This window comes from Ranitomeya imitator, chromosome 4 (assembly GCF_032444005.1).
Source record: "Ranitomeya imitator isolate aRanImi1 chromosome 4, aRanImi1.pri, whole genome shotgun sequence".
NCBI lineage: Eukaryota > Metazoa > Chordata > Amphibia > Anura > Dendrobatidae > Ranitomeya > Ranitomeya imitator.
In genome coordinates, this window is record NC_091285.1 from 162,011,073 (window position 1) to 162,027,798 (window position 16,726).

Sequence of the window (16,726 nt, forward strand, 5' to 3'; positions counted from 1 at the left end):
GCAGGTCACCAGAGAGATCCAGGAGTGAACTGAACCAATGCAAAAACATTGACAGCTGGCATGGAGTAACGATCTGAGAGGAGTTAAATAGAGCAGTCAACCAAAGGATAAACCACGTCACCTGTGTAAGGAACCTCAGAAGCAGCAGCTTCACTCACAGCCACCAGAGGGAGCCCATAGACAGAACTCGCCGAAGTACCATTCACGACCACAGGAGGGAGTTCGACAACAGAATTCACAACAGCATACACAAGAAGAATAGTGTTGAGGTTTGGTAAGCATTTATACAGATAGGTACTACTAGAATAAGTTGAACACATATATTTCTATAGCTCAATTACTTTAATGTGAGCCAGGAGAATAACTGTATGGGTTCAGAAATACCTGCTTAAGGGTGTAGTGTACGAACGAAGGGTGGCCTTAAGCAGCCAGGATTGCATAATTTACAACTGGCTATGTGAAGAAACAAGGGGATTTAGAAACTCTGGCCCCTAAAAAGAAATAAAATTATTTAGCAGCACATTCTGGATCTATTGAAACAAATAAAACTAAATTATTCTGGCCACTTCTCCAAATTAGACCACTAATGATGTACTTATTAACTATTTTACTGTTCTAAGGTTGTAACACCTTAACCTGCTGGCACTTTTCTAACACTACTGTGCAGAGTGGGTATTTAGCATCTACAGAGTGGAAGGCTCCCCAGGTATTGAGAAATGTTTCTGATTGGGTCTCCAGTTCTTGTTTCATGTGGACCATTATGGTAAAATACTGTATTTTTCGATTATATTTTTCATGAGTTTCATCTTGTTTGTGCAGCACAACCTTGATAGTGAAGAAAGAGGAACTGCCATAAGTAAGCAAGTGCCCAGTACAGTGACCTGAGAGTTAGGGTTCAAATGAGAGAACATGTCGCATTTTAGGCGAAGGAGATAGGGTCTTGTTTGTGAGGCTGGTTGCAGAATCTCAGAGAGTCCGACTGTCTGAAATGAGAACTCAGACTTCCTGTATTACTATTACTGAATGTACCAGTTGGTTGCGAGTGTCGCTACTGAAGCCACTTGATACACTATTTTTGGCACTAATGTGTACAGGGGCATCCTGCTGAAATTTTTTATAATCATGATAGCATTGGTGGTAGTCTGATGGTGCAGTCTTTCATAATATGGCCACTTCACTGTTTAAGTACAGTCAATGATAGACCATTATTTCTAATCTTTAAAGACTCCATAATAACAGGGTCTGTACCACAGGACTGGCGTATAGCAAATGTGTTGCCAATATTCAAAAAGGGGACAAAAACTGAACTTGGAAATTATAGGCCAGTAAGCTTAACCTCTACTGTGGGTAGAATCCTGGAGGGCATTCTAAGGGATGCTCTACTGGAGTATCTGAAGAGGAATAACCTCATGACCCAATATCAATATGGGTTTACTAGGGATCGTTCATGTCAGACTAATCTGATAAGCTTCTATGAAGAGGTAAGTCCTGGACTGGACCAAGGGAATGCAGTGGACCTAGTGTATATGGACTTTTCAAAAGCTTTTGATACGGTGCTACACAAAAGGTTGATACATAAAATGAGTGCAATGGGGATAGGGGAAAATATGTGTAAGTGGGTTAACAGTTGGCTCAGGGATAGGAAACAAAGGGTGGTTATTAATGGAGCACACTCGGACTGGGTAGCGGTTAGCAGTGGGGTACCACAGGGGTCAGTATTCGGCCCTTTACATTTTAACATATTTGTTAATGACCTTGTAGGGGGCATACAGAGTAGAATTTAAATATCTGCAGATGACACTAAACTCTGCAGGGTAATCAATACAGAGGAGGACAATTTAATATTACAGGAAGATTTATGAAAACTAGAAGCTTGGGCTGATAAATGGCAAATGAGCTTTAATGGGGATAAATGTAAGGTCATGCACTTGGGCAGAAGTAATAAGATGTATAACTATGTGCTTAACTCTAAAACTCTGGGCAAAATCGTCAATGAAAAAGACCTGGGTGTATGGGTGGATGACAAACTCATATTCAGTGGCCAGTGTCAGGCAGCTGCCACAAAGGCAAATAAAATAATGGGATGCATTAAAAGAGGCATAGATGCTCATAAGGAGAACATAATTTTACCTCTATAGAAGTCACTAGTTCGACCACAGTTAGAATATTGTGCACAGTTCTGGTTTCCGGTGTATAAGAAAGACATAGCTGAACTAGAGCGGGTGCAGAGAAGAGCGACCAAGGTTATTAGAGGACTGGGGGGTCTGCAATACCAAGATAGGTTATTACACTTGGGAAAAACAAAGGCTTAGGGGTGATCTTATTTTAATATATAAATATATGAGGGGACAGTACAAAGACCTTTCTGATGATCTTTTTAATCATAGACCTGAGACAGGGACAAGGGGGCATCCTCTACGTCTGGAGGAAAGAAGGTTTAAGCATAATAACAGACGCGGATTCTTTACTGTAAGAGCAGTGAGACTATGGAACTCTCTGCCGTATGATGTTGTAATGAGTGATTCATTACTTAAATTTAAGAGGGGACTGGATACCTTTCTGGAAAAGTATAATGTTACAGGGTATATACACTAGATTCCTTGATAGGGCGTTGATCCAGGAAACTAGTCTGATTGCCGTATGTGGAGTCGGGAAGGAATTTTTTTCCCCAATGTGGAGCTTAGTGTTTGCCGCATGTTTTTTAAACTTAAATACTATGTTACTGTTTGCTGTACAGAGACATTATTTATTTGTTCATATGGCAGCATTTTTATGTGGTGTATTGTGTGAAGGCATAAGTTATGTGTACAGTATTGCAGTATTGTATAGAAACACAGCATGGCGACTTTTTTTTTGCATACAATAACTCTACCCATGACTCCCAATTGCATGCAGCATTAAAGAGAATGTATCAGCTTACCTGGGCTTCCCAAACCACCACCATGTCTTTATTGAGCCCTTTATGTACTTCCAAACAAGCCCTTTTTCATGGCTTATGGATTTTTGAATCTCCATGAAATCAGTTAGATATGCTAATTAGTGGGTGACTAGTCATGGAGGCATTGTTCTCTCCAGATGAATTAGCCCACTAATCATGTTATCACGTTTCTGAGGTCGTGAGTGACATGATTTGCCAAAGTGATATTACCACCGACTCTTTGCAAATCTCGTAGGCTACGTTCACATTAGCGTTGCACGCCGGTGCGTCGGCAACGCAACGGCGACGCAACGCATGACGCACCAAAAACGCGCGCAAAAACGCTGCGTTTTGCGACGCGTGCGTCGTTTTTTGACGAAAATCGGACGCACGAAAAATGCAACTTGTTGCATTTTCTTGCGTCCGACGCTAGCGTCGAAAACGACGCACATGTCGGAAAACGCTACCAAAAAAACGCACGCGTCCCCCATGTTAAACATAGGGGCGCGTCGCCGCTGCATCGCCGCTGCGTCGCCGACGCAACAGCGACGCACATTAGCAAAACGCTAATGTGAACGTAGCCGTACATGTACAACATTTTGCCCCCCTGACAATGCACAGTAGAGCCAGGTGTACACTCTCTGGCTTTATCGGTGCATTGCGCATGCGCAGCGAGGCTCTAGTGATAAAGTACTCAGACAGCAGTAAGATTTGTAAAGAGCCAGCGGTAATGGCTGGTTGAGTCCTGCATCAATCATGCCTCCCTGGGCATGCAAAGTGCATATATAGGGGGCATATATCTGGCTCCACTGTGCATTTCCAGGGAGGTAGAATGTCATGAGCATGTGCAAGATTTGCAAACATCCGGCGATGATGCCGCACTTGCTAATCATGTTACTCACGCCCAAAGGGACATAACATGATTAGTGGGAATAATAGTTTGGGGAAACCAATGTCCCCATGACTAGTCACCCACTAATTAGCATATCACAAGCCCAGTTATAAAAATTGATTTTATGGAGATTCAAAAATCTATAAGCCACAAAAAGGGGCTCGGTAAGAAGCTCATAAAAGATTCAATGAAGAGAAGGTGGCAGTTTGGGGCGGCTTAGAAAGCTGAAAGGATCCCTTTAATAACATTTTCCTATTGTGCTTATAAGTATTTCCTCAGCTGGACACAATAAGCACTTTGCCCCTCTCCTCTCCATTATATTGCGCTTATTGGCAGGGTCCTTTCTATTATTTGCTGCATTATTAGTACTTTTTTTTTGTCTTTTTAAAGGTTTATTGCTTTGTCTGACTTATAAAGTGCCAGCATATTTTGCAGCACATTTATATAAAGGTTATAATTATTATAATTATTGTTATTAGAACATTTTTAATTTGCCTGCCCATGGTACCGAGCGCGTTTCTATTCATTTCATTTCTGAATTTTCATGTGCGCCTATAAACCAAATTATTAGATCTTTTTTTTAGCAAATGTCACACCAATAAAATGATATTACCTGCATAGGAGGGCAGGCGATACAGAGAATAGGCTATTTCTTTTGGGAATCAGAACAGGAATATATACCATAAATTAAATGTTGTTAACAAGAATCCTAATTGCGGGGTCAGTTAGTGCATGTGTTTGGCAATAAATGGGGCATCACACTATTGGAATACATTGCAGGATATGGAACGGCGCGTAGATGACCATTAATACTGTGCCCGATGATGCGGCACTGAACATCATCACATCTGAGGCACTTACAGAAGCAGCTTTAAAGATCGCCGATAACAGGGTCATTTCCAGTGACAGGAATTATTATTCTAAGTGGTGACCTGCATTTGTTGCGTGCTCTACATTATATCAGATGCTATTAGAGAAATGACTACGCATATTTTAGATAATAATTAAATATTGATTTTGATGCTTCTTTGCTTGATTTAACCCATTGAAATGGAAATAAACCACAAAACATGTAGCAAGTGAAGTGGAAGCAGTTTGTGCCCATATCTTCCACATTATTTGCTTTATCAGTTTCTCTTATAATGATTTTTCTTGATTTTTTATTCTGTGTGTCACCTATTTGAAGTTTATCTGTTATCCTTACTGCAAGGTTATATCTGTATATTGGTTCCCTCAGTAGTAAAAATAAGTAGCCATTAAAAATAATTCCAATTTTAGAGAGGAAGATTTATGGTCACACATATCATTTTTAACGAATAACATGATCAAATATTTTAATAAAATAACATATTTAATGAATAACATATGAGCTATAGTAATAATAATCTTTATTTATATAGCGCCAACATATTCCGCAGCGCTTTACAGTTTAACAGCTTCAATCACAACAGTCATAAGTAACAACGTTAACAATACAATAATTAAAGCAACACAAGACGACCCTGCTCGTGGGAGCTTACAATCTACAATGCTAAATGACTATGCTAAGAGTAAGTGCATACACGGCAGCTGTAGCCATTATAGTATATTGAGATGTTGAAGGACACCTCTAACTAAGGTTGAGTTCAGATGACTGTTATTAAAAACTTTTCAAAAACCTGACCGGCACATCCAAACATAGACTCAGTGTGAACAGGTGCTGAACCTAGAGTCGCCAACTCGTATATAGTTAAGTAAATAAGGCAGCACACTGCAGCGCTAGAACATACAAACTTGAAAAACGAAATTTAAACTGCATTACTGTACTAGAAATATGAAAAATGAGAGCTTTTAGCGCATAAAAATGGCCAATTTTATGTGTACCTGGTAGCCCCTTTACGGCATCTCTCTTATACCAGGTCCTACGCTTGCCTTACCTCGCTGAGAATAAACGTCTCCATCTGAATGGGTACATGTGAAACCTCTTCCTAGACTAAAATTCTCTCTCTCTGTGGAGGGGTATTGGACCTGCTGTAATTAAAACACCTGAAGCTAGGAGGCGGAGTGCACGATCAGAAGGCTAAAGAATACATTTCAAAAACCTGACCGGCACATCCAAACATAGACTCAGTGTGAACAGGTGCTGAACCTAGAGTCGCCAACTCGTATATAGTTAAGTAAATAAGGCAGCACACTGCAGCGCTAGAACATACAAACTTGAAAAACGAAATTTAAACTGCATTACTGTACTAGAAATATGAAAAATGAGAGCTTTTAGCGCATAAAAATGGCCAATTTTATGTGTACCTGGTAGCCCCTTTACGGCATCTCTCTTATACCAGGTCCTACGCTTGCCTTACCTCGCTGAGAATAAACGTCTCCATCTGAATGGGTACATGTGAAACCTCTTCCTAGACTAAAATTCTCTCTCTCTGTGGAGGGGTATTGGACCTGCTGTAATTAAAACACCTGAACCTAGGAGGCAGAGTGCACGATCAGAAGGCTAAAGAATACCAGGTACACATAAAATTGGCCATTTTTATGCGCTAAAAGCTCTCATTTTTCATATTTCTAGTGCAGTAATGCAGTTCAAATTTCGTTTTTCAAGTTTGTATGTTCTAGCGCTGCACTGTGTTATTAAAAACTGACTAGTCATGTCTACAACTTATGGATGGAGGCAAAAGCTGCCGATATTGCACACATTAGTTTGCTCCATTTAACAACCAGAATGATGCATGCTAGCTTTTTCAATGGAAAATGAGTTATGTGCCCTGGTACATAGACTAGGTCAGGGTGGTGTCCTTTCGCACATGGACAACAAAGTGACCGTAAACCTGTCAGTTTGAGCATACTGTTGTTGCAATTGTGATGTGGCAAGATTGGTGTAAATTTGCAGATTTTTCTTTCTCAAAAGTAGAATACAACAAACTTTACAACATTCTGACAGCAAAACACAAGATCCATGATGGGACATAAAGAGACTGAACGACATCACAATAACTGTCCCGTCATATAAACATTGTATATGGAGCCACGACATACAATTCATATTTGATCCTATATAATGTAATATCACCAGAATTAAAAGGCGCGTTCAGTTTAATGATGCCCCTATCATGGTACAGGGTGCTGTGTTTGACTATATTCAACTTTTGGTGGTTGTTGTTTTTTTAATTCATGCTCTTGGTTTTTAATAAAAATTATTTTTTTCCTACACTTTCTACATTTTTCTCTTGGTCCTAAGGATAAGAACATCTATGTTGCTCTTGCATTACTTTATATCCAAAATTATTCAACAAATTTGTATAAAAAGATTTGAAAGAATACACAAATTCCCTTGGATCCCCCATGTCCGCAGCAACTACTTTCATGGTTAGAAGATAGTCCTCACCAAAACCTCACTCTCAGTGGTCTGGATAGCAGTTTTGGGTACCAGTATCCCCACTGATCACCAGACTATGAAAGTATTGTAACTGGACAATTCTCCTACCATCTTTAGACCTGTATGGAGTGGATTGCATAATCTCATCCTCTACTCCATACAGTTCCTCAACGGTTGTCCACCAGCTCATCTACCATTTATTACCTATGTGGTGGAACAAAATCAAGTAAAAGAAAACCATTATACCAAACTCTAATATATTGTTTGTAGCCATCTATAGTAACAAGGTATTTAAGGTTTGTGTTTTAGAACCATTTTTCCTGTTTGCTCTAACTTTTACTTGGGGCAATAAATTCTCTTGGTCTCTAAATGAGGTACTTGCTAGATGTAGGTCGGCAGCTGCTGGTTTGACGCACCAATCAATCTTACTGGTTGATACGAGACCTTTACCCTCTTACTTTCCTTGTAAGGACAGACAAAGCTAGAAATCAACTCACAAATCCAATTGTCCAAAACAGCTTGTTGAAAAGCATCAGAACGTGTGAATCTCTCGGGACACACAAAACTGACAAGAAAATCTTTTGATTTGAGGATTTCGGCCTCAACGACAATTTCCAACCTACACAACGAGAATATCCACACAAAGACTTTTGAACAAAGTCCAAAGACTTTCCACATGTACGCTGTCTGTAGCAGTTTCTAATTTTTCCTTAGCATCTGCCATACCTTGTGTTCTTGCTGATTTTTTAGATTTGTTTCAAAGTGAAGACTACACTTTTACCGGGTTACAATATTTTGGAAATATTTGTTTTTATAGATATATGATGAAACAGAAGACCTTCATATAATGCTGCTAGGTTTTATTAAGAACTGTCTCACCAGCTTCATTTATACCTTTCAGAAAAGTTTGTGTTTAATTTCTCAAACATTGTGCAATACTTTGATACATTTGGCGCCGATACAACTATGTAGACACAAGCGAAACAGATTTATTGCTAAGAGAAATGAATGCTAATGTTTAAGAGAGTTGCTCTGCTTTATAAAGTGATGACATATAGAGAGGGAATACATCACTTTATGATTGGTAGCGTTCTGATCTCTGCGACCCCCATCAATCATAAGAGTGAGATAGTTTTCTTCTAAGTTTTCTTGGGCAAACAGGTATGCAGTAAACTACATTAACTCCATTTACTTGGATTCCAGCACAATACATGGCTGGAGAACCCATGTGCAGAGGATCACTGCATCCCCTTCATTCTTGGAAATGGGGGTTCCCAAAAGTAAAACTATACACATCGTAAAGTGATAACATATGTAACACCCCTTTAGGGCTACCACGGTACACTGGGTGTTATGGGGGGTCTCACCTCTCCAGGGCGCAGTGCCTCCACCCGAATCTTGATTGGAGTTCTCTCTCTGGGACTGCAGAAGGGCTATTATCTTCTGCCAGGGGCTGATTCGGGAAACCCCTGCCACTCTCAGTACACACTCACAGGGATCAGGAGTAAAACAGTTTAACAGGTTTATTGCTATGCAGCATAAATTAGATGGATTTAAAAGAATAACATGAAATACAAATAACTGTGCTCTGTCAAGGTCATATACACATCTCACTCTAATTCTACTTCAACCCTGCAAGTATAACATAGTAGGGTTTTTTGTTTGTTTCTTCTAGTTTAACTCAGTCCAAACGTTGGGGCCCAGTTGCCGCGGATGCAGGCGCGCAAATTAAAACAGTTGGTGCACTTAGACGAACATAACTGGCAATAGTCTGAGCTGTAATGTACTCACTGTAAATAACGCTGGTAGGACCACAAGTCTCAGAAAGTCACTCACGGCACGTCTCCAACGGTCGGATGGTTCTCTGGACACCAGCTGGGGGCGGCCGGATTTAGTCCTTTATACGGTGGGAGTGCAGGCAGAACTCTCCAAGTTCTTGATGCAACTTGCTCCAGAGGGTAAAACAAAGTCGCACTCTCTCCAGCAACACGAGTATATCCGGGAGGACAGCAACCCTGCAGCATGGGGCCAGGCAAGTCCCCCGTGCTCCGTCTCTCCCAACAAGATACCACGCTCTTTTCTTCCTCTGAATTCTTAGTTTCACTTTCTCCCCAGCTACTGCCTCCAAGTCCCTCCTCCTCCAATCCAAGCTGTGTCATCTGACTCAAACAAGGATCCCTGGGAATTGTAGTCCAGGGGTCCTTGGGAATTGTAGTCCACTGCAGCTCAGAGGAAAATCTGCTAATGTCTGTAGGTCCTGGTATAACAGCAGCTGCAAAGCTCTTCTTAGTGTCTGTAAATCCCAGTATACCAGTAGCTGCCCTAACAGTTCCCAGTGCAGGTGTTACACTCTCCCCCTGGTGAGTCATTGAAAGTGTCCCATCCCGACATGAGGACTCACCACCTGAAACATGAATGGGGGTTAAAGCATCCTGACTAACACCACATTTACATGCACGCAAACCACCTCCTGGACACATAGGAGATACTGGGAAATAAGGCCAAACAGATTTTGAATTAAAGTGTATCAGCCGGGGGACCTCAGTGGTATGTCCCATTCTATCATAGGTCAGCATCATGGGTGGCCTAGTGTCCCGTTTGGGACGAGTGTGTACTGAGGGGGCCCCCTCCTCAGCTCCCGACTCTTGTCGGTCAAGAACGGGCTCCTCCAGGTGGATCTCTTCATTTAATAAATGTCCCTCTTCTGAACTCTCCCCCAATGGTGGGCAGAGCGCACTCGCCTCCTGACGAATGTCCTTTTTTTTGTGCTTCCACTTCAGAAGTCTGGTTTTCAGGGCCCCCCCCTATGGGGCATGGGTCCTCAGTCCACCTGTAGCTCCATTGACCTTCAGATCCCCATTCATCCCCAGACTCGCTGTCACTTCCTCCTGAAGCAACTCCAGGCTGGGGTGGTTGTTGACACCTACGACTTCTCCTATTGCATGGAAGGTTTGTATGACCTCCTTTGGTTGGCAATAGCGGTAACAGGATGTTTTTTCCCACAGGCAACAAATGGTGTCGATGATAGGTTTTGACAGCTCCACTCCCTTTCTCGGGCTTCACTCTGTAGGCCGGGACACCAGGCAGCTTCTCCATCACCACATAAGGGTCAGTACACCACCGATCAGCAAGCTTATGCTTCCCAGGAAGACCTAAAAGTTGGATAAGAACTCTATCTCCAGGCAGTAAAACTTGTTCCCGAACTCTACAGTCGTAGCGAGTCTTATTGCGCTTCCCTGACCGACCAGAGGCCTGCTCTGCCAATCTGTACGCTTTTTCCAAATCTTCTTTTAGCTGGGACACGTATTTTAAATAGGTCTTCCCATTAGAATTTTCAAAGGATGTCCCAAAACTAATATCCACTGGTAGCCGAGCTTTTCTTCCAAACATGAGAAAATAGGGCGAGTATCCCGTTGACTCATTTGTGGTGCAATTGTAGGCATGAACCAACTGACTCACATGCCTGCTCCATTGTCCCTTCTTCCTTGGATCCAAAGTGCCTAACATGTTCAGAAGGGTACGGTTGAACCTCTCAGGTTGAGGGTCCCCTTGGGGGTGATACGGGGTGGTTCTGGATTTCTTGATCCCACAGATAGCGCATAGCTCCTTGATTAGTCTACTTTCGAAATCTCTTCCTTAATCGGTATGGATGCGGGCAGGCAGCCCATAATGCACGAAGAACTTCTCCCATAGTGTTTTTGCTACAGTAGTTGCCCTTTGATCTTTGGTTGGGTAGGCTTGGGCATATCGGGTGAAATGGTCAGTGACCACTAACACATTACTGACATTGCTTTCATCAGGCTCGATGGAGAGGAAATCAATGCACACTAGCTCAAGTGGGCCATCACTGGTAATGTTCACAAGGGGGGCTGTTCTCAAAGGCAAGGTTTTTCTCAACACACATCGGGAGCATGATTTGCAGTAGTCTTCAATATCCGCTTCCATCCGAGGCCAGTAAAATCGGTCAGCCACAAGACTCGTGGTCTTTTCGATGCCAAGATGTCCATGGTCATCATGCAGGGACTTCATGACCATCCTCCGGAATCGGGTGGGTAACACCAGCTGTCGGTGGACTCCTTCCTTCTGGCGCTTTGCCTCCCGGTATAGTAGTCCATTTCTTACTACCAGAGACTCTAGCTGCCACGTCAGCAGGACAGATTCCTCTGTTCGTAATGCATTCTTTTCAGGCCTCCAGCCCCTCTTAACCCACCATCGGACCACCCCCACTGATCGATCCTCCTGCTGCGCCTTTTAGACTTGATTACGAGTCAGTTGAGGGAGACAGTCTGGGGTTACATTTGTCACTTGGCAGTACAACAATGGGAGCGCTTCACTGGATACTCCTAGGAATTCAGCACAACCCTGCATAGGGAGAGCATTAGTTTGATGTCTATGGCACAGAGTCTTCACCTCAGGGGCAGGGACCTCTATCCATCCTCCTTCTTCTTCTTCATTTAAGGGTTCCCTAGGCAGGCGAGAGAGTGTGTCTGCATCGATGTTACTGATCCCCGGTCGATATTTTAAGCTGAAATCGTACAAAGAGAGTGCGGCAAGCCACCGTTACCCCGTGGCATCCAGTTTTGCCGTGGTTCTCACGTAGGTTAATGGATTGTTGTCGGTATGAACCACAAAGGGTACCCCATAGAGGTAGTCATGCAGCGTGTCCACTACAGCCCATTTCAAGGCCAGAAACTCCAGTTTGTGGGCTGGGTAGTTGCGTTCACTGGGAGTCAATCCTCGACTAATGTAGTAGACGGGACGCAGACAGCCTTCATGGTCTTGATAAAGAATCCCTCCTAGCCCGTCAAGAGAAGCATCTACATGTAACACATATGGTTTGCTGGGGTCTGCATAGGCCAACACTGGGGTTTGGGTCAAGCATGACTTCAATTTCTCGAATGCCTCATCGCATGCCGGTGTCCATCTATCCCCAAAAAGTTCGTTAACTTTGAAGTAGACCTTCTTTCCTGACCTTGAGGAATGGGCTGTCCTCCCGGAAGGGGGATACTCCTGAGTAAGGGCAGTTAACGGCTTCGCAATCCGAGAGTACTGGGGTACAAATCTTCGGTAGTATCCACAAAATCCTAAAAAGGACCTAAGCTCCTTCAGTTTGGTGGGTTTTGGCCAGTTTACAACAGCCTCCACTTTGGCGGGGTCGGTGGAAATTCCTTCTCTGCTGACTATGTGCCCCACATATTTCACAGTCGTCTGGCAAATCCGGCACTTATCAAGGGACAACTTCAACCCAGCCTCCTTCAACCGATCCAGCACCTTGAACAACCGCTGGTTGTGTTCTTCCAGAGTCTTCCCAAAAACAATTAGATCATCGAGATAAACCAGGACCTCACGTAAGTGCATGTCCCCCACTACTTTGTCCATACATCTCTGAAGAGTGGCCGGAGCACCTGTCAGTCCTTGAGGCAGTCTCTGAAACTCGAAGAACCCAATGGGGCAGATAAAAGCAGTCTTCTCTTGATCATGGTATCTGATAGTATCCACTCCGGAGATCTAACACAGAAAACCATTGGCTCCCTTGCAAGCAATCCAAAGCTTCATCGATTCTGGGCACAGTGTACTGGTCGGGGATCGTACGCTTATTCAAGGTTCGATAATCCACACACATCCGAATAGCTCCATTTTTCTTTCGAGCTATCACAATGGGGGAAGCATAAGGGCTACTAGATTCTATGATGACTCCTGTGTCTAACATACCGCGTAGATGCTGCCTGACATCTTCGATATCTGCTGGGGCCAATCTTCGGGACCTCTCTCGAAAAGGCTTTTGATCCTTCAACCGAATGCGATGCTCCACTCCATGAGCGAGGCCCATGTCCCATTCACCTAGAGAAAAAACTGCACCTCGCATCATCAGGCCATCAATGATCAACCCCCTCTCTTCTCCTTTTAGCTCGCTTCCTTCAAAACAAGGGTCCAAGCTTTCAGGCCGTAGTTCCCTCTTCTCCTCCTCCGTTCTCACATAGGCCTCCAGGCAGACTGGGTGGATGGATAGGGTCTGCGAGTAATTTTCTCCCCCAACTTCCCGACACCACTGAGCTAACGTACGGAAGATGTTGGCATTTGTTCCCACTATGACAGGTGTTTGTCTCTCATCTGCCTCGGCCTCTGGGCAGATTAGCGCTATGATGGGTATCTCTTTATCCACTCCAACAACAGTCTCTGAGAATCGTAGCGTCACGGACACGTATCCTCTGTATGGGTAGCTGTGCTCACTCAGTCCCCACACCACGAGTCCAGACAACGGTTTCAGAGGCACTTTGGATAAATATTTCTTATACCATGCTTCAAAGATGATAGATACTTGAGACCCGCTATCCAGTAATACTGTGCAAGGTTGACCATTGATATATGCGGGGACATGTGGGGATGGTCCCACTAAACCTTCAGGCAGGGTTTTCGATGATGCACTATTAGATGGGGCGGTAGAGTAGGTCCTAGTTGCTGATGGGGGCTCAGTATGGGGTTCTACTGGCCCCCTTTCCCGTTTCCCGACTGCCTCTGAGGGTGATGGGGAAGCTGTGAAGAGTTCTTTGAGCTCCACCTCTTTGGACACTGACGAGCTATATGGCCTGGACTCCCACAGACGAAGCACCCTTCTGGTTTCCTACTCTCCACTCTACCGAGATCTTCTTTCTCTCTTCCTGAAACCAGTGTTTTCTGCTCGGCTACCTCCGCAACACTTTGAAGTCGCTGTATTGTCTTGGCCTGAGCACTTAACAGTTGTGTAATCTGCTCCCCCTGTTTCTCGATGACTTTCAACAGTTCTATGTGTCGGCAGTCGGCTTCTGGCTTCAAGGCAACAGTAGTCACCCGAGGGGATGCCTTCTCTCTTGCGGCCAAAATAACCTAACCTCCTCCTTCCGAACTTCCTTAAGCAACTCATGAAAAGATCCAGGAATCTTCTCTCTATCACAAGACCTCATCCGCTGGGCAATTGGATCATGAGTGAGAGCTCCTCTGAGTACTTGCTCCAGGCGACACTGATCAACTTCTTGAGAGCTGATGCCACCTTTAGCTACTATTCTATGAACCAGCTTATCTAGTCGGTATAAATAGTCGGACATCTTCTCATCTGGCTGTTGGTAGGTGGTACGGAGTTTAAAGAGTAGATCAGTACATCTTCAGGGGATCCAAAAGCATCTTCTAAAGTACTCATATAATCTTGATAAGTTGCCAGAGGCTTGCTCCTCCAAGCAGCCTGCACCACCTCCATAGCAGTACCCTTCAAGCTCTCTACTATTCTCTGCCTCTTTACAGCATCAGTGCACTGCCACTCTTCTAGGCACTGTAAAGTGACATCCCTCCAAGTATCATATCCTTCTTCTCCAGTAGGGGTGGGGAGGGCACCCGAGAAAATTCTTAGACGACGGTAGTTCCCTTCTGGCTGCATCTTGGCAAACTGACTGACTAACTTTTCCATAGCTGTCATAAGCACATCAGCAGGGGCCGCTGTCTCTTCAGGACGGAATCTAGGTGGAGTAGAAGGTGGAGATATACTAGTCTTTCTAGGCTGAGTGGTTGATTCCTGTTGCCGGGTCTCAACTTCGGACTCAGTAGGCCAAGTGATCTGCCATTGTCGACCATACTCTGAAGACACAACTACCATAGAGGGGAAGTATTCTTTCCTCAAGATCTGCCCGGTTGAAATCAGGGCTGTGGGTAACTGTCCCCCCTTTTCCTTCCGGCGATCAACCACTTTAGGGTGGGCAAGTTCAGTGAGTCGGTTAACTATTTTCAGTATCTCTTCATCAGACGCATCACAGAGCTCACCACTCACTGCAAAGCTTTGTTTGGCGGGAACATCCATCTCTTCACACCATAAATACACTTCTTGTTCTGTTAAAGTCTCCATAGTAAATACTCCTGTGTTAGTTCTAGATCTCAGCAGTGCCTCCACTGTTACACCCCTTTAGGGCTACCACGGTACACTGGGTGTTATGGGGGGTCTCACCTCTCCAGGGCGCAGTGCCTCCACCCAAATCTTGATTGGAGTTCTCTCTCTGGGACTGCAGAAGGGCTATTATCTTCTGCCAGGGGCTGATTCGGGAAACCCCTGCCACTCTCAGTACACACTCACAGGGATCAGGAGTAAAACAGTTTAACAGGTTTATTGCTATGCAGCATAAATTAGATGGATTTAAAAGAATAACATGAAATACAAATAACTGTGCTCTGTCAAGGTGATATACACATCTCACTCTAATTCTACTTCAACCCTGCAAGTATAACGTAGTAGGGTTTTTTGTTTGTTTCTTCTAGTTTAACTCAGTCCAAACGTTGGGGCCCAGTTGCCGCGGATGCAGGCGCGCAAATTAAAACAGTTGGTGCACTTAGACGAACATAACTGGCAATAGTCTGAGCTGTAATGTACTCACTGTAAATAACGTTGGTAGGACCACAAGTCTCAGAAAGTCACTCACGGCACGTCTCCAACGGTCGGATGGTTCTCTGGACACCAGCTGGGGGCGGCCGGATTTAGTCCTTTATACGGTGGGAGTGCAGGCAGAACTCTCCAAGTTCTTGATGCAACTTGCTCCAGAGGGTAAAACAAAGTCGCACTCTCTCCAGCAACACGAGTATATCCGGGAGGACAGCAACCCTGCAGCATGGGGCCAGGCAAGTCCCCCGTGCTCCGTCTCTCCCAACAAGATACCACGCTCTTTTCTTCCTCTGAATTCTTAGTTTCACTTTCTCCCCAGCTCCTGCCTCCAAGTCCCTCCTCCTCCAATCCAAGCTGTGTCATCTGACTCAAACAAGGATCCCTGGGAATTGTAGTCCAGGGGTCCTTGGGAATTGTAGTCCACTGCAGCTCAGAGGAAAATCTGCTAATGTCTGTAGGTCCTGGTATAACAGCAGCTGCAAAGCTCTTCTTAGTGTCTGTAAATCCCAGTATACCAGTAGCTGCCCTAACAGTTCCCAGTGCAGGTGTTACACATATTTTTACAAATGAGTGGGAATACCCTTCAAATTTCTTCTGATTATTTCAGTCTTCAATTAGCTAGTGTAGGGCTCATGTATCTTGTATTCTCAGATAACACTTTAACGAGTAAGGCAGCACAATTATTCAGTGATTTTTATAGTCAAGGCAAGAGACTGTTGAGTTTGGGCCAAGAGACCCATGTGCGCTCTATACACATACAATGAAACTTGTGGGAAATCGGTCTGTCTCTTGGAGTTTCATTCTTATGCTGAGGGACCATGTGTTTTTACGATTCATACATTATGTGAAATTAAAAGTGACACTTCATCATTCAGTACAAATAAATGCTGTTATTTTTATAATGAAATGTTGGTTTCCTTTAATAAGCGAAATAGGTAATATATTATTAACATAAGCATGTGCTAGTAGGAAACCAATAAATTCCTCATCCATAATAAATCGATCCCTTCATCGGCAAATATACACACCAATAGAGAAAAAATTGAAGGAGTGGAATCTTAGATATAAATAGTAAAACATATCTTTTATTACAAATTTAAAACAAATACAATATAACTTGATGAGATACTGTATATCCGAGTACCCAACCACAACAAA